The sequence below is a fragment of the Dermochelys coriacea genome, chromosome 12 (assembly GCF_009764565.3).
Source record: "Dermochelys coriacea isolate rDerCor1 chromosome 12, rDerCor1.pri.v4, whole genome shotgun sequence".
NCBI classification, from domain to species: domain Eukaryota; kingdom Metazoa; phylum Chordata; order Testudines; family Dermochelyidae; genus Dermochelys; species Dermochelys coriacea.
Window position 1 is genome coordinate 10,074,410 of NC_050079.1, and position 15,911 is coordinate 10,090,320.

At 42.9% G+C, this 15,911-nt stretch overlaps 1 protein-coding gene across 4 annotated transcripts in view; it reads left to right on the top strand.

Annotated features, from left to right (window-relative positions):
• Nucleotides 1-8,896: 8,896 nt before the first annotated feature.
• Nucleotides 8,897-15,911, top strand: part of SLC7A6 (solute carrier family 7 member 6) — a 66,816-nt gene continuing 59,801 nt past the window's right edge. Inside the window, exon 1 of one of the 4 annotated variants that reach the window (XM_038367873.2) lies at nucleotides 8,897-8,981. The gene's annotated coding sequence lies outside the window, so the exon portion shown is untranslated. Of the gene's footprint in view, nucleotides 8,982-12,406; nucleotides 12,707-15,911 lie in introns of those variants that run through there. The other 3 variants (XM_043495054.1, XM_043495056.1, XM_038367874.2) reach the window with 3 other exon arrangements.

Consider the following 15,911-nt stretch of genomic DNA (forward strand, 5'->3'; position numbering starts at 1 on the left):
CATGAACAAAATGAGAAACTGATTATATAAGAAGTGCTGTCAAAAGCCAATAAAAAATAGAAATGTTTCTCCAACCTCCTTTAATTAGGTATTACTTGTTTCTAGTGGGTAAGATCTCACACAGAAGTGTGGTTTTTAGGTTGATGGCGTCATTTTAATGCAAGTTTCACAAGAAAAAGAAGACTTTAAGGGTAAAGAAAGATTTCAACATATGGAAGTTGTCTGAAAAAACAAGCACGTACGCCTGCCTTCTCCCACCCAGTCTGAATCACATGAATCCTAAAACAAATTCAAACACAGATCTTTGAGCACTGAATAAAGCCCTTTTCACCAAAGGAAAAGGAACTGTATTCTGAACCTTAGAACTATAGCTGAATCAGGAAAGCTCTTGTTTATTTAGCTTTAGATTAAATGAAAGATGTCAGAAGAGCAGACATTTGGACACCGAGCTTTAAGTAAATGAAACATGAGCATCTGTGGCTTTTTCTTGACAAATCTAGGCCAAGATTTGATGATTTGCCATTTAATTTTCTGTATGCAATACATAATGTAGTTATTTGTTTGAACTGCTGATAATGAACTATTGTAATTCAGTGGGAGGAATAGTCTTGGCTACCCTCCTTCATGTCTTAAAATGGAATCTCTTTGGTAATTATAGCTAATTCTTTGTCTGGTTTTAAGACAAAAGAAAATGAATTTTCAGTCCTGGTAAAAGGTAGTTGATTGGCAGTCTAGGAGGCCAAAGTCCATTAATCAAAAGTGGGCACCGGAAATGTAAACTCTCATTCTTGCTCAGCCCATTACCTACAATTATCACCTGGAAGGGAGAAAGGGAGGGGAGCTTAATCTCCACATATACTTTTCTGATATTATACCTCACCTACCTTCTCTCTCTAATACTTTGGGACCAACATGGCTACAAGAGTTCTTAGAATGTGACAGTGTCAACTGATTGCATTGACTAGTACCAATTATGCTAGCTGTGGAAGCGATGACACACAGGAATTGATCTTAATTTGTGACTTTTGAGTAGCTTGGCCACATGAGATGAAATCTTTTGGTCTCTCTTGTCTTTGGCTGAGTTTGCTAGATCTCATAGGTACTGAATGTAGCTGCATGGCAACAACAACAACCGTAGAGCTGTAACCACACTGGCAAAGTAAACAAAACAGAAAATCATCACCAGTGTAGGACTGTCTGACTTGAATCCAAAGAGGGGAAGAGAGGTTCCCCACTGTTCCAAAAGCACTTCAGTAACAGCCAAACACTAAAAGGAGGACCATGAGAGTCTGGGCTTTTAAGAGCATAGGTCCGGATCCTACAGAGTGAGCCAATAGCATCCTGAACTTTGCAGGACTCTGACCACAAATGCTGTTATACTGGATCACTCTGATGGCCTATCTAGACTATTTTCCTGCTTCCAGTGGTGGCCATTAAGTTTCAAGAGAAGGTCAAGGTTCCCCAATTATGCTATATTATGATATGGAGACAAAAACATCTTCCTGAACGCCACAGGCAATCATATTACATCCAGAGGTATGAGGTTTGGTTTCCCTTGTCACATTGACTGAACTGTGATATAAACTCACTAATGCTGGCTCCATACTTCAATTATATTTTCTGGATCAAGTAAATTTAAGGGTAAATGTCTCCAGTTTTGCCATTTTATGTAATCACATCTGATGGAATCAAATTGTCAGTATTCAAAAAGCTCTTTTATGTAGTATTCAGTAATGGCCATTAGGTACTGAAAAAAAGATTAGTAGCAACCTAAAACAGAAGTAACAGCTTTTTTCTTGGACTAAAATATATTTAGGAGTATATGCACAGAGCTTTGTTTTTGAAAGTTTAATTTTATGGCACTTCACAGTAAACAACCATATGGCTTTGTAAAGGCTTTTCATATTTGTGAGGATCTTGCATAGCTTGAGGTAGTTTTTAATTAGTCCACTGTGGTTTGCTCAGTGGAACACACTGTATGCATCAAGCAACCAAAAGCCAAGTGTGGGACAAAGGAGCAAAGGGGAGACCATACATAATGGAGTGCTGGGAGCTCTGGAAATCACATTAAGAAAGTTAGCAAAGTCATCTGTAATTATCACTTTAGGGCTGACTGCCTTTTAATGTTAGCAAAGAACAGAAGTTGGAACAAAAATGTCTGCTTGGAGACAGAAATTTGGATCCATTTCACATGACTGTGCTACCTACTGCAGGGGCACATGACATGGGCCGGCAACAAATCCTCATCTGGTTTTAAAAAAATGAATTTACTTAATCTTCCAGACTGTCAAAATGCTTACACATTTGAGTTTTAAAGGGGGTACTGTTGGGTTAAACACTACAAGTCAAATCCTTGCACAGGCAAGACTCCTTGAAGTCAAGAGGAGCTTTGTCTGAGTAAGGACCAAGTAAAAAGTCTTCAGGATTGAATCCTATATTTGTGAAAACCCACACTTTCCCTTATGTTACAATTAACACCCAAGTTATTAAAACTTAGAATTCAAACTCTCGACTTTAGATTATTTATGCATTTTGCTCACTTTTTGCATATCATTTAGCTTTGAAGATGAGTATAGACTCGTCAGTTTCACTTTTGTTTATATTCAGTTTGTAGTTAGTTTCTTTAGGATTGTAGGCCTGACCTGGCATAAATAATTAAACATGGGGGATGCCTCATTTCTTGGAAGACAGGAGAAGGGAGGTAAATTGGTTAGCAGGCTGAAAACGGACTATTTGTGCTAAGATAAGTAAATGGGCAAGTAAGCTAGGAGACAGAATGTAATGTTCTCTCAAGATAAAAGGGGGAACATTGAGGGAACTCTTTACTACAAACAAGATAATGGACAAGATAAATCAGGAATGTAAAGATGAAGTAAAGAGTAGGTCCAGTGTCAACAGTGTGTGAACAAGGATTAGTCCCTACCAAGCCAATCCAAAAATGAGTAATGAACCAATATATAGTTAAGACTAAGATTTTGTCATGCATATTTTTAGTAAAAGTCACGACAAGTTATGGGCAAGAATGAAAAATTCACAGAATCCCGTGACCTGTCCCTGACTTTTATTAAAAATATCCATGATAAAATGGGAAGGGACTGGGCAGCTGCAGGGTGGCTGGGAACTCCGGGGCCCCCATCACCCAGTAGAGCTCAGAGCTCCAGTGTAGCTACTCACCCCTAGCTACTCACCCTAGCTACTCATCCTACTCACCGCAGTGTAGGGGAGCTGCAGGGTCCCCCTGCCCTTCCGCGGTAGAGGGAGCTGCCGGCGTCTGCCTGCCCTGCCACAGCGGCTGGAAGCTGCAGGCTATCCCTGCTGCCCATGGGGGCTGGAAGCTTGGGGGCCTGCTGCCTTAGGCAGCAGAGGTACCTCACAGCTCCCTGCAACTGCAGGAGGCAGCAGGACCTTGCAGCTCCCAGCTGCCGGGGCTGAAGTCACTGTGGTCTTTGGAAGTGACGGATTCTGTGACTTCCACAACCTCCGTGACAAAATCATAGCTTTATGTATTTTAAATGCAATGAGATGTGTAAATGTATATACAAACAGCTGGTATTTGTGCAACTATGAATCTGTGATGTCCCCTGTATCCATCCCCCTGCATTTAAGTCTAATCAACTCAGCGTAGCATTGCTGTATGCCAAATAAAAATACCTGGGTAATGAAGTCTAGAGTCAAACTCAGTTCTTGGGAAAATGCCTGAGAAGGAATCCCAATAATTTCATGTTCAGGTTATCATGCAGTAGCACTATGCTACAAATTTTGATTTGCAAACAGTGTCAGAACTTTAGAGAAAGGCCTGTTGGGCTTACGTTTTGTAAAAATTTATTTTTAAAGACAGCCTAAATTTGGACCTTGTAGAAATGAGGGTTTTTAAATGTTTAGAAATTAAAGCTCTCCTCAACACCACTAACCCAACAAGAATCCCTACTGTAGTGCAGTCCCATGCTACAAAGGGGCTTAGAGAAAAATGAAAATGGACTCCTTTATAACAAGGAAGGGTTTTAGATGTGTAACCCATTTGCCTAATAGGGAAATATTTCTTGAAGAGATATATGGGCGAGAAGGATAGGAATGAGTTGGGTCTGGTTCATTGTTGCTAGGCAGATGCACAATTAGCACTGCACGCTCAGAAGTTTCAGGAATTGGTTGTGGTTGTTTTGGGTATGTTTAATAGGTTTCTTGTTGCTGGACTCAGGTTCTATGAGGCCAGCAGTCAGGGCAGCTGCTTTGCAAAAGACCATGTGTACTGTGTGGGTTTGGAGACGCTGAGCCCCAGGAGCAGAAAGCAGGCGGTTTTCCCTATGTCAGAAGCATTTTGCAGTAGGACAGTGATATTGTTAACCCTTCAACAGGGAAACCCTAGCAGTGTTAAGTTTAGAAACAGAAAACTGGGTGGGGAAAACTAATTTATTTTATTTTAATTGTATACTGGGAATATTGCTTGATTTTAGCCAAACTGTATTAGTTAAATAGTCTCAACCAATATGATTTATCAATTCTTCTCTTATTTAAATGTCATGATGGGGAAAGAGTCATTTATATACCACTATTGTCAGTTTTGTATTTTTCTTGTAACATACTTATAGATTGGAAGGGGAAATATCTGCTGGCTGAGCAGCGGTTGGTGTGACTGCAGATGACCCAGCCAAGTTCTGAAATGTCCACTTCAGATATACGATTCACATCTCAAAGACCCAAAGAATACCAATACCAAGATTTAACAAAAGAAATCCTTTTGTTTTAACTGTGAGCAAATAGGACATTTTTCAAAACAATTGTGAGAATTCTCCTGACCCCAGCCTAGTACATCAGCCTTTGAGTCAGACTAAACACTATCTGTACAAATCCCTGCTCTTTTATAAGTTCTGGTGAAACAGAGGCTTCAACAGCTATATTATTTTCCAGGAAGTTATACTTGTGTTCTCTCTTTACACTGGAGTAGACTAGATCCTCAGTGGGTTTAAATCAGCTTAGCTATGCCAATTTACACGAGCCAAGGATGTGGTTTAATAGTGTTCATTAAATGTAGTTAATTGTAGGTGTCTCCATAATAAAGACAACCACCCTTAAAACAATCAAAATTACAAGTGATTGATTTGCACAAATAAGTCCCAAAGGCAGATTAAAGAAATCATAAACACTCCACAGAATTCCAATAAAGAACCTAACAGTAGACAATAAAAGAAAAAAAGAGGCCTTGGGACATTGCCCAGAAGGATGCTGAAGAAGGACTTAAAAGGAATAGATTGAACTGGCAGATTGATTGCTTTTGATTGCTTCTGTTACCTTTTTGGCTCAAGAAGTTAGCCAAAATTCAGGCTAGCATGTTGTTTGAGTTAGGAGGAGAAATTGATATTGGAGTCAGGTATGTCTTTGATGTAATACTATTTGCAAAGAATGTACATACTCTTGTTTCCATTAACACAACAGGAGTAAAACAGCAGGTGACATCTTCTTTGCTCAGTGTTCCAAGCCCCTTTCCAGCCAGCACTTAGTTCCAAAGGTCTCTCTAGGCTTTTCTCAGGGCTACGTTCCCAATGGCTGTGTCATTGGATTTCTGCTGCTTCTCTATCAGCTTCTCCTGTGTTCTTCCTATTTTTCCTCAAACACACACACACACACACACACACACACTTCTCCTATAACAATAACCAGTGAAACTTCTCCACCAACATGGCTCTGTTTCTGACCAGTCTTCCATGTGCTTTTGTTTTGGACAGTGCTTCTAGTATTTCAGCAACTTTGTTCCATAAATGGGTTTAAGGGCTTATCCCAAATGTAGGTTGGTTGTTACAACCACCAGTTTTTAATAACGTTTACCAAACCCATAACACTCAAGGGTCTTCTTGGTATCATTTGGAAATTGTGTTCAGCCTTTGGAAGATGTCACTCCCCAGCTCAGCTCTACAGCATGGATAGAGTGGAAGGACTAGAAACTGGACTCATGCACGATAGTTGTGTGTATCAACAGACCAGTAATTATTGATTAGTGTTGATGTCACCATCGCTTCTCCCTGGCTCCAAAGCATGCACTGCCATGCCCAGTCTCAGTCAAGGAGGTTTATTTTTCATAACTGAGGTTAAGAAATGAACAGAACACTGTGTCTTAACCCAGTTCTTGATCCCAGGTTCAGGGCCATGTCTTCTAGGGGTCTCTGGTGGCATTCCAGCTCCTGGCAGCCTTCCAGCTTCACTCAGCTCTACTCCCCACCTGAAACAGCAGCCACAGGGCTGTTTCCCTGGTCTCTTGCTCTAGAGAAAGGATCTCAAACTCAAATCACCATGAGGGCCACATGAGGACTAGTAAATTGGCCCGAGGGCCGCATCACTGAAACCTTTTCATACAACAATACAAAAGTATAGTCAAAAATGAAAAAAATGAAGAGTAATATAATATCCTATTAAAAGTCAATGTATTAACTTTTTTAAAACTGTAATGCAAAGAGGGGTTTTAATAAAATATAAACACTCAGTAATGTACCTCACTCCAACGACAAAACACGCATTTACTTTTAGAATTACTTCAGTTAAAGCCCCCCCTTTCTCCCCAGCCCCACTCCCACTTCACCCCTTCCATGAGGCCCCACCACTGCCCCACCTCTTCCCTGCCCCCATTCCAACTCCTTCCCCAAAGTCCCCGCCCCCTCCCTGCCCCTATTCCAATCCCTTCCCCAAATCCCTGCCTCGGCCCCACCTCTTCTCCGCCTCCTCCAAGTGTGCTGCATCCCTGCTCCTCCCCCGTCCCTCCTGGAAAGTCCTAAGCACCGCCAAACAGCTGTTTGGTGGCGGGAAGTGCTGGGAGGTAGGCGGAGGAGCGGAGACGCAGTGCACGTGGGGAGGGGCAGGGGTTGAGAGGAGTTTGGCTGCTGGTGGAGTCGACGCCTATGGCAGGCCACAGGAAATAACTCTGCATGTTTGAGACCCCTTCTCTAGGGACTGCCACAGAAATTAGGTCCACTCCAGTACAGCTTCCTCTGCCAGTGCTGGATTCAGCCTGTCTCAGTTCTTCCTTCCTCCAGATGCTCACTAACAGACCTTTGTAGGCCCAGGTGTATCCTGTCCCTCTTTAATTAGCTGAATTTCCAGGGGAGCCTGGCTCTGTCTGTCCACAGAGACCAGCTACCCTATGACTGTGGACAAAAATGGGTAAAAGGATAATGTCAGGCAATAATAAGTAAACTGTTACTTGAAAGAAAACAGAGGCAGATGGGTGGGAAATGAGGAAGGACAATAGGATCAGAGAGTTTATTTCACAGCCTCTATGAACTTTTGCAGATTAATGAATGAGACCAAGATTTTCAGTATAAGGGCCTAAAGTTAGCCTCCAAAGCATCCGAATAAAGGAAGTTGCTGGCTGCTCAGTATTTGGAATAATCAGACAACTTAAATAAGTGCTTAAATATAGATTTAGAAGCCCAAATGTAGACATTTATTTTTTTAAATCTTCAACTGCATTTTTTATCTCCCCCCTCAACATTGCATACATTTTGTCTGTTGTAAGGTGCTTGCACTCATGCTTACCTGAAGTGGGCATACACATGGTCTTGTTAAGATTCTGTTGCAACACTCTATCACACCTAATATTCCAACCACCTACTTTCTTTAAAAAAAAAAAAAAAAGTCTCTGTTGTTGGCACAAAAGTTGCTTTGTTTTGTGTAGAATATTGTTTCACAAATAAAGCACTGGGGAACAGGGGTGAACAGTCAGAATAATTATCTTTACATCCATCTATAGCAAAGCAGAGCAAGTAACAGGCCCTTCAATTGCCTAACAAGAATGATTCTTAGTTTCTAAATCAGGGTATGAAACATAAATACTTATGAACAGGATAGCAACTGCAGCACCAGTGATGTGCTACCCATGTATTAGGAAAGAGAACCTCAAAATTTTCCCAATAATCCAATGTTAAACCCTTGTTCCAGAAAACCATGTGAAGCATTGAGGGAGAATATACTAATTTATTTTTCTATTTTTAAAAAGCCATTCAAAACTTTAACCTAAAATAGTGACAAAAGCACTTAAAACTTGTAAAATCATTAGTTTGAAATATTTTCATTGCTCTCCTGAAAGTTATGCAGACTGTAAGGACAGTAGTGCACTGAGCTCAGGTTGTACTATTTGAGGTGGTGAGGTTGGCGTGAACACCTTATGAGGAAGGAGTCCCATTAGAAATTGGAAAATCTACCAATTGGTCAAATCTGGTCCATTCCATAGGTAATACATTCTCTCTTCCAAAGCACATTTATGAGCCCCAAGGATAAATCTCTGGCAAGAATACTATAGGAGTGTCCAGTGAACATCAACAGAAGCTGGAAAGTGACCCCAACACCCAACTTTGATAGCAGAATTTCAGCAGTGGTCTAGATAAGTACTCACCAATGTGTCACTATAAGCAGCTCCTCTATGACATTTGCACTGGGTATTGGGTTGTCTAGTTCTATGTAACTGTCAATCCTATTGGCCTACCACAGGCCCAGCTCCACTGGACTATCACTATATAGGGGATGCAGAACCAATGGCACCCTGCCTTCTTGGATGTTAAATGGTATGGAAGGGCTTATGCTGGCCCTTCATATCAGGACAAATTTCACCAGTTAAATAATTGGCTAGTGTGTTTGGATTTCTCTTACTTGCAGATATTCCCCTGGTTTTGTCAGCTTTTGATCTTTTGTTTAGTTTCATGAGTCTTATATGTTGGTTTTCCTTCAAGTTTTATTTTCATTTGTTTAGTGATTTTTATGTTTAGGGGTTTTTTTTGAGTTTGCTCAATTGATTTCTATGTTGATGTGTTTAATTGGAAATCTTTGGCTCTGTAATGGGGTGACTTGCCCCTGGGCTGCAGAGCCTGGGGTTGAGCTAGCCCTGGTTACAAGATGAGCTCCATCTGAGAGGAATCAGGTGATTCAAATATAAAAGGTATTCAGAGGTTGTAGGGAGGGTTTGTTTGGATGGATGGAAGTAGCAGCTCAGGCTGCAAGAGGTAGGTGGTCTGATAGAAAGGTTGGGAAGCCCAATAGGAGACTATGTGGAACTAGAACTGGTGAAAGACTATTTGTTTTGGGGTGTTTGAGTTCTGTTTTTGACAAACCCTGTTGCCAGTCTGAACAGTGAATCATCAGAATTAGGGCTCAGAATGTGAGTGGGAAATGTGAGGTTTTTAAGGGGACTCTGATAAAGGGGAAATGGAGATTAGTAGCAGCTGCAGAACTACAGGCTCATAAAAATGGTAAAACTCAGATACATCAAAAAGTTTCACTGTGGGGTGGGGGGAGGAGACAAAGGTGTGCTCTTACCTGGTGTTAACGAATATGTGGTAAAGGCCGTGTGAAGAAAATTCTAGGCTTTTCCATAGTCTTTAATTTGACTTGCTAAGTCAAGCACAAACTGCCTTATCTTTTGCTATAATTGTCATGTATGAGCTAACTTGCATTATGATAACCTCTTTTTTCCCCCAAGAGAAGATGTGCATTTTAAAATACTCATATATCCAATCAATATTCTTTATTCCTAGCAGCTATTTTGTTAGCAGGTTATATTTTAGCTTGCTTATGGCACTATTGTTTTGTCTTTATGAAACTATACATTCTTAACAGAACATATATCCTGAACAGATGTAATTTGCAGTTCCAAGTTCTGGAAATACTAATTCAGACTCCAAGGTCAGTGATAATCTAGTCTGACCCACTGTATAATGCAGGCTATGGAAATTCCCTATAATAATTCCTAGAGCATATCTTTTAGAAAAATATCCAGTCTCGATTTTAAAATTCATAATGGCATAGATTCTACATCACTATCATGACCCTTGGTAAATATTCCAATGGTTAAAAATAACGATAGGCTCAGTGAAACTATTCAAGTCTATACACTTACTTGTATGTCAATGTTTGTAAAATCAGGGCCAGGGTAGCCTTCTCTAGTATCCGGAGTAAGGACTAGGGGCTTCAAAGAAGGGTACCCGGAGTAAGAACTAAAGGCTTACACCTGGCTCTGCCTATTAGTGACACTGGAGAAGTGACTTACTGTGCCTATGCCCATATCCATCTCACAGATGGATATAACACATCTACCTCACATGATTGTTGTGAAATTAGTTAACTGGTGTCTAATCCTATAAACATAAGAACAGCCATACTGGATCAGACCAATGGTCCATCTAGCCCAGTATCCTGTCTTCTGACAGTGGCCAATGCCAGGTACTTCAGAGCAAATGAACAGAACAGGTAATCATCAAGTGATCCATCCTGTCACCTGTTCCCAGCTTCTGGCAAACAGAGGTTAGGGACATTTCAGAGCATGGTCTTACATCCTGGCTAATAGCCATTGATGGACCTATCCTCCATGAATGTATGTAGTTCTTTTTTGAACCCTGTTAGTCTTGGCCTTCACAACATCCTCTGGGAAAGGTAGTTCCACAGGTTGACTGTGTGTTGTGAAGGAATACTGCCTTTTGTTTGTTTTAAACCTGCTGCCTATTAATTTCATTTGGTGACCCTTGGTACTTCTCTTGTGAGAAGGAATAAATAACACTTTATTTACTTTTTCCACACCACTCATGATTTTATACACTTCTATCATATCCCCACTTAGTCATCTCTTTTCCGAGCTGAAAAATCCTAGTCTTATTAATCTCTCCTCATATGGAGGCTGTTCCATACCCTAATCACTTTTGTTGCCCTTTTCTGTACCTTTTCCAATTCCAATATATCTTTTTTGAGATAGGTGACCAGATCAGCATGCAGTATTTAAGATGTGAGCATACCATGGATTTGCATAATAGCATTATATTTACTGTCTTATCTATCTCTTTCCTAATGATTCCCAACATTGCTAGCTTTTTTGACAGCTGCTGCATACTGAGCAGATGTTTTCAGAGAACTATCCAGAGATTTTTCTTCAGTCATAACAGCTAATGTAGACTCCATCATTTTGTATGTGTAGTTGAGTTTTCCAATGTGCATTACTTTGCATTTATCAACATTGAATTTCATCTGCCATTTTGTTCCTTTGTAACTCTTCACAGTCTGCTTTGGACTTAACTATCTTGAGTAGTTTTGTATCAGCAAATTTTGCCACCTCACCGTTTACCCCTTTTTCCAGCTCATTTATGAATGTTGAATAATACTGGTCCCAGTACAGAACCCTGGGAGATACCACTATTTACCTCCACTCTGAAAACTGACTCTTTATTTCTACCATTTGTTTCCTATCTTTTAACCAGTTACCGATTCATGAGAAGACTCCCCTCTTGTCCTATGACAGCTTCCTTTGCCTAAGAGCCTTTGGTGAGGGATCTGGTCAAAGGCTTTCTGAAAATCTAAGTACGCTATATCCACTGGATTATCCTTGTCCACATGCTTGTTGACCCCCTCAAAGAATTCTAGTAGATTGGTGAGGCATGATTTCCCTTTACAAAAACCACGTTGACTTCCCCCCCCAAAATCATGTTCATTGATGTGTCTGAAAATACTGTTCTTTATTATAGTTTCAACCTATTTGCCTGGTACTGACATTAGGTTTACTGGTCTGTGATTGTCGATCACCTCTGGAGCCATTTTTAAAAAAAAAATTGGTGTCACATTAGCTATCCTCTAGTCATCTGGTACAGAAGCTGATTGAAGTGATAGCAGAACTACCAGCTGTGAGATGTAACCTATTTCATATTTGAGTTTCTTCCAAACTCTTGGGTGAATACCATCTGGTCTTGGTGACTTCTTACTCTTTATCAATTTGTTCTAATGACACCTCAGTTTCTCAGATTTGTCACCTGAAAAGAATGGCTCAGGTTTGGGAATCTCCTTCACGTGAGACATGAAGACCAATGCAAAGAATTAATTTAGTTTCGCTGCAACGGCCTTATCTTCCTTGGGTGCTCCTTTAGCATCCCAATTCCCTGTGGCCCCACTGGTTATTTAGCAGGCTTCCAGCTTCCGATGTACTTAAGCATTATGCTTTGTAATAAGTATGCTTTTTAAACTATGAGCAGTCCCACCTTGAGTAGCACTGCTCTAGATAACACTTAGTCCTGCCTCAATGTAGGGGGAAAGACCTAAAGACACCATGGTGCTCCCTTTCAGCAAATCTGAAAAACTGAGATGGGGGGGGGGGGTAAATAGGAGCCTCTATAAGAAAAGGACCCAAAAGTCAAGACTCTCCCTATAAAATCAGGTCATCTGGTCACCCTACTTTCCTCCAGTCCTAGGGTTCCCTGGCCAGTGGTGGATGCTCTCTGGAGGCCTCAGGAGCTTGCTTACACACCCAGGGGCGGGAAAATCATGCACCCCCCCTTCCCTACCGGGGGGGGAGGATTTACGGCGCCTGGCGGGGGGGAGTCCCCGTCCCCAGAGCGGGCGAGTGCTGCTCCCCACAAAGGGGCAGGCTGCCCTTGGATAAGGGCCAGAGCCGCTGCGGGGCGGGCTCGCAAAGCGCCGGGGGGGGGGGGGGAGCCGCGTAGGACACACCCGAGAAGGGCGGCGGGCGGGGAGGGAGGGAGGCTCGCCCGCCATGGCTGAGGTGAGGGCCCGGGCGGGAGGCGGTGCCTGAGGCGGACCCCCCCCCCCCGCTATCCAGGGCGGAGCGGGCCGGGCGTCACGTGCCGCTCTGCGGAGGCCGGGCGGGCTGCGAGCATCCCCGGAGCTGCGGCGAGCGGGGCGGTCACGGCGGGGAGCCGGAGCGGTAACGGGAGCTGCGGGAGCCGGGGCGCGGGTAAAACGCTCCGCAGGGAAGGGGCCGGGGCCGGGGAGACGGGCGGAGGGACCCAGCCCCTGCGAGCCGCCTGGCGCTGGGGCCGGGCCCCCGGGGGTCCGGCTGGGCCGGATCAGGTGCCGCGGCCGTCTCCTCCCAGCGGCCCCTGTGGAAGGAGGCGTGCGGGACCCCCCGGTGCCGGGCCGCGCATCGCCCGCAGCCGCGAGGAGGCCACCTCCCGTCCCACCCTCCCCTCTGGTAGCTGCGGGGCGAGGCGCTGAGGACGGAGAGGAAAATCCGGCTCCCAGCCCTGAGCTTCAGCGACCAGCCCCTCACCCCCGCTTCCCCCCCCCCCCCAGCCTCATTTACCCACCTTTTCCCTCTGTGAGCTGGGCTGGGTCGCTGGCGCCTTGCTTGGGTGCAGGTTTCCAGGCTCTGTGGCTGGACAAGTGATTCCTTCAGAGCGTAAACAACCAGGCGTCCTTGGGGCACCTTAGAGACTAACACCTTTAGTTGGGCATAAGCTTTTGTGGGCTAAAACCCACTTCATCAGATGCATGGAGTGGAAAATACAGCTGGGGGGTGTAAATACACAGCACATGAAAAGATGGGAGTTGCCTTACCAAGTGTGTGTGTGTGGGGGGGGGGGAGGTCAGGGCTAAGGAACCAATTCAATTAAGGTGGAAGTGGCCTAGTCTCAACAGTTGACAAGAAGGGGTGAATACCAAGGGAGGGGAAAATCACTTCGGTAGTGCTAATGAGGCTAATGCAATCAAGGTGGCCCATTTCAAACAGTTGACAAGAAGGTGTGAGTATCAGCAGAGGGAAATGAGGTTTTTGTGGTGACCCATCCACTTCCAGTCTTCATTCAGGCCTAATTTGATGGTGTCCAGTTTGTAAATTAATTCCAGTTCTGCAGTTTCTCTTTGGAGTCTGTTGTTTTGTTTTGTTTTTTTTTAAATTTTTTTTGTTGAAGAATTGCCACTTTTAGGTCAGTTATTGAATGTCCAGGGAGATTGAAGTGTTCTCCTACTGGTTTTTGAATGTTATAATTCTTGATGTCTGGTTTGTGTCCATTTATTCTTTTGCATAGAGACTGCCTGGTTTGGCCAATGTATACGAAAGCTTACGAAATTTGTTAGTCTCTAAGGTGCCACAAGGATACAGACTAACACGGCTACCACTCTGAAACCATTCTGAGTTTAGCATTTTACAGGCACCTCAAGATGACTCCTCTGAGATCCACGTGTTGGAGCTTTTATTTATTTATTTATTTATTTATTTCTGAGACCTTGTCAGCGTCTGCTTGGGCTCTCAGCCATATGTATCTATAGCAGGTTTAAAGCATGGTGTGAGTGGCCTGTGGTAGTTTTGGGGATCTGTAAGTAGGCATGAAAACTTCATGTTATATCGCTGTAAGTATTTACATTTACACAAATGAGTAAAACCCATCCCCTGCTGTAAGGAGCTTACTAGACTCTGAAGTGCCTTTTGAGTCTGATTTATTTTTTAAACTGAAATTGAAGAACTTTAGGTCTCCTTAAAATGCGGAACAGAGTTAGTCAATTTAGGGAACCCTCTACTCTACTCAGGGTGTTACAGCACTTAGGCCTTCTCTATACTGCACTTTTGTTGAAACTTTTGTCGCTCAGTGGTGTAAAAAAAACACGCGCCCCTGAACGACAAACGTTTGAACGACAAAAAATGCTGCTGTGGACGCTCTCTTTCCGACGAATCGACCGCCCCTCATTGGGTGGGGTTTTATTTTGTTGTCGGGCAATCTCTCTCCTGGTGACAAAGAACAGCTACACTGCGTGCCTTACAACAACATGGCTTTAGAGGCACAGCTGCGCCATTGTAAGGTGTGCAGAGTAAACATAGCCTCAGTTGGCTTCCCTTCTGAAATCTCTTGCAACTTCTGATTGTTGGTAAGGAGAGATGTGACAAAGATCTCTTCACAGAATTGAGGTGAAGCTCATAGATGTAACCCTGTTGCTGTGGTACTGAAAGGACTCAAATTACAGTGAATGTCTGTAGATACGGTTCTTCCTCTAATGTAGTTATTAGGCACTATAACTTTCTGGTGTGTCACAACCAGTAATAAGTCTGTGTGTAGATTACCAGCCATTTTAGTTCTGAAACTACCATTATGTCTGTCTTATGCTTATTTAAGTTAAAATTAGTCTTCCTTTTAGCCATGTGGATTGTTCTGTTTGACTGCATGCCTATACAGGGGTGATGAATGCTGTTATCAGAACCTTAATAGAAGGGACAATTAGATTTTTATTAACTAACTTTTTAAAAATATCCAGTTTGGTAGCACACCCTTTAAATAATAACCTGAAATTAATTTCATATCAAAGATAGTTTTAAAAAATTCTGCTTTTAATGGGCTTTAGTATTGCCTCAAACCTTTTTATGCCTGCATTATTTTAGAATAGAAGACTAGCATTTCTCCAAAAATTGGTCTTTTTAAAGATGCTTTACGTGTCTCAATCCCCAATTCCACTGTAATTAAACCAATCTCCCAGAAATTTTACTTGTCTGCTCTTATGTCAGGAATTTTTTTTTCTGGTAAATTTGAGGCAAATCAAATGAGAAGTGGAATATAAAAGGGTTCAAAAGTACTCACATATAGGACATTTTACTAACTCTTTTTTGGCTTGTCACTTTAGAGAGACTTGGTTTAAAAACTCAAAATTCATATGTTTCTGTTAGATTTTGGTAAGACTGCTGTCGTTAGCTAGTTTTGACAGGTTTCTAAAATGGTGTAAAGATGTGGCAAACTTGTAAACCAGTCTTGCAACATGTTACTCCTGGGGGAATTTTGTGCTACTGTGCATGTGCAGAATTCCTGTGCTGAGCAGAATTCCCCCCCACCCCCTCCAAAAAATAACTTCTACTGGAAAGTTGCTGCAGTTATGCCTTTTACCCACCAGGGGCCACTGTGGTGCTAGAACAGAGCAGCTGCTCCTGGACCAGTCCCAGCTGCTGATAGGGAAGAGAAGAGGCTACCTTCATAGTAGTGTCCTGCCGGTGGGGCCAGGTCAGGAGACATAAGATATGGGGGGCACAGACAGCATGAGGCACATGGGACTGCTGGGGGGGGTTAACAGACTGGGGTTCATAAGATCTATTGGGGGAGGACAGATTGGGGCAGGAGCTGAATGGGAATGGAGGTGCAGGGCCACCTGCGGATGGGGGGGGGAGAGGGCTCATTGAGTGG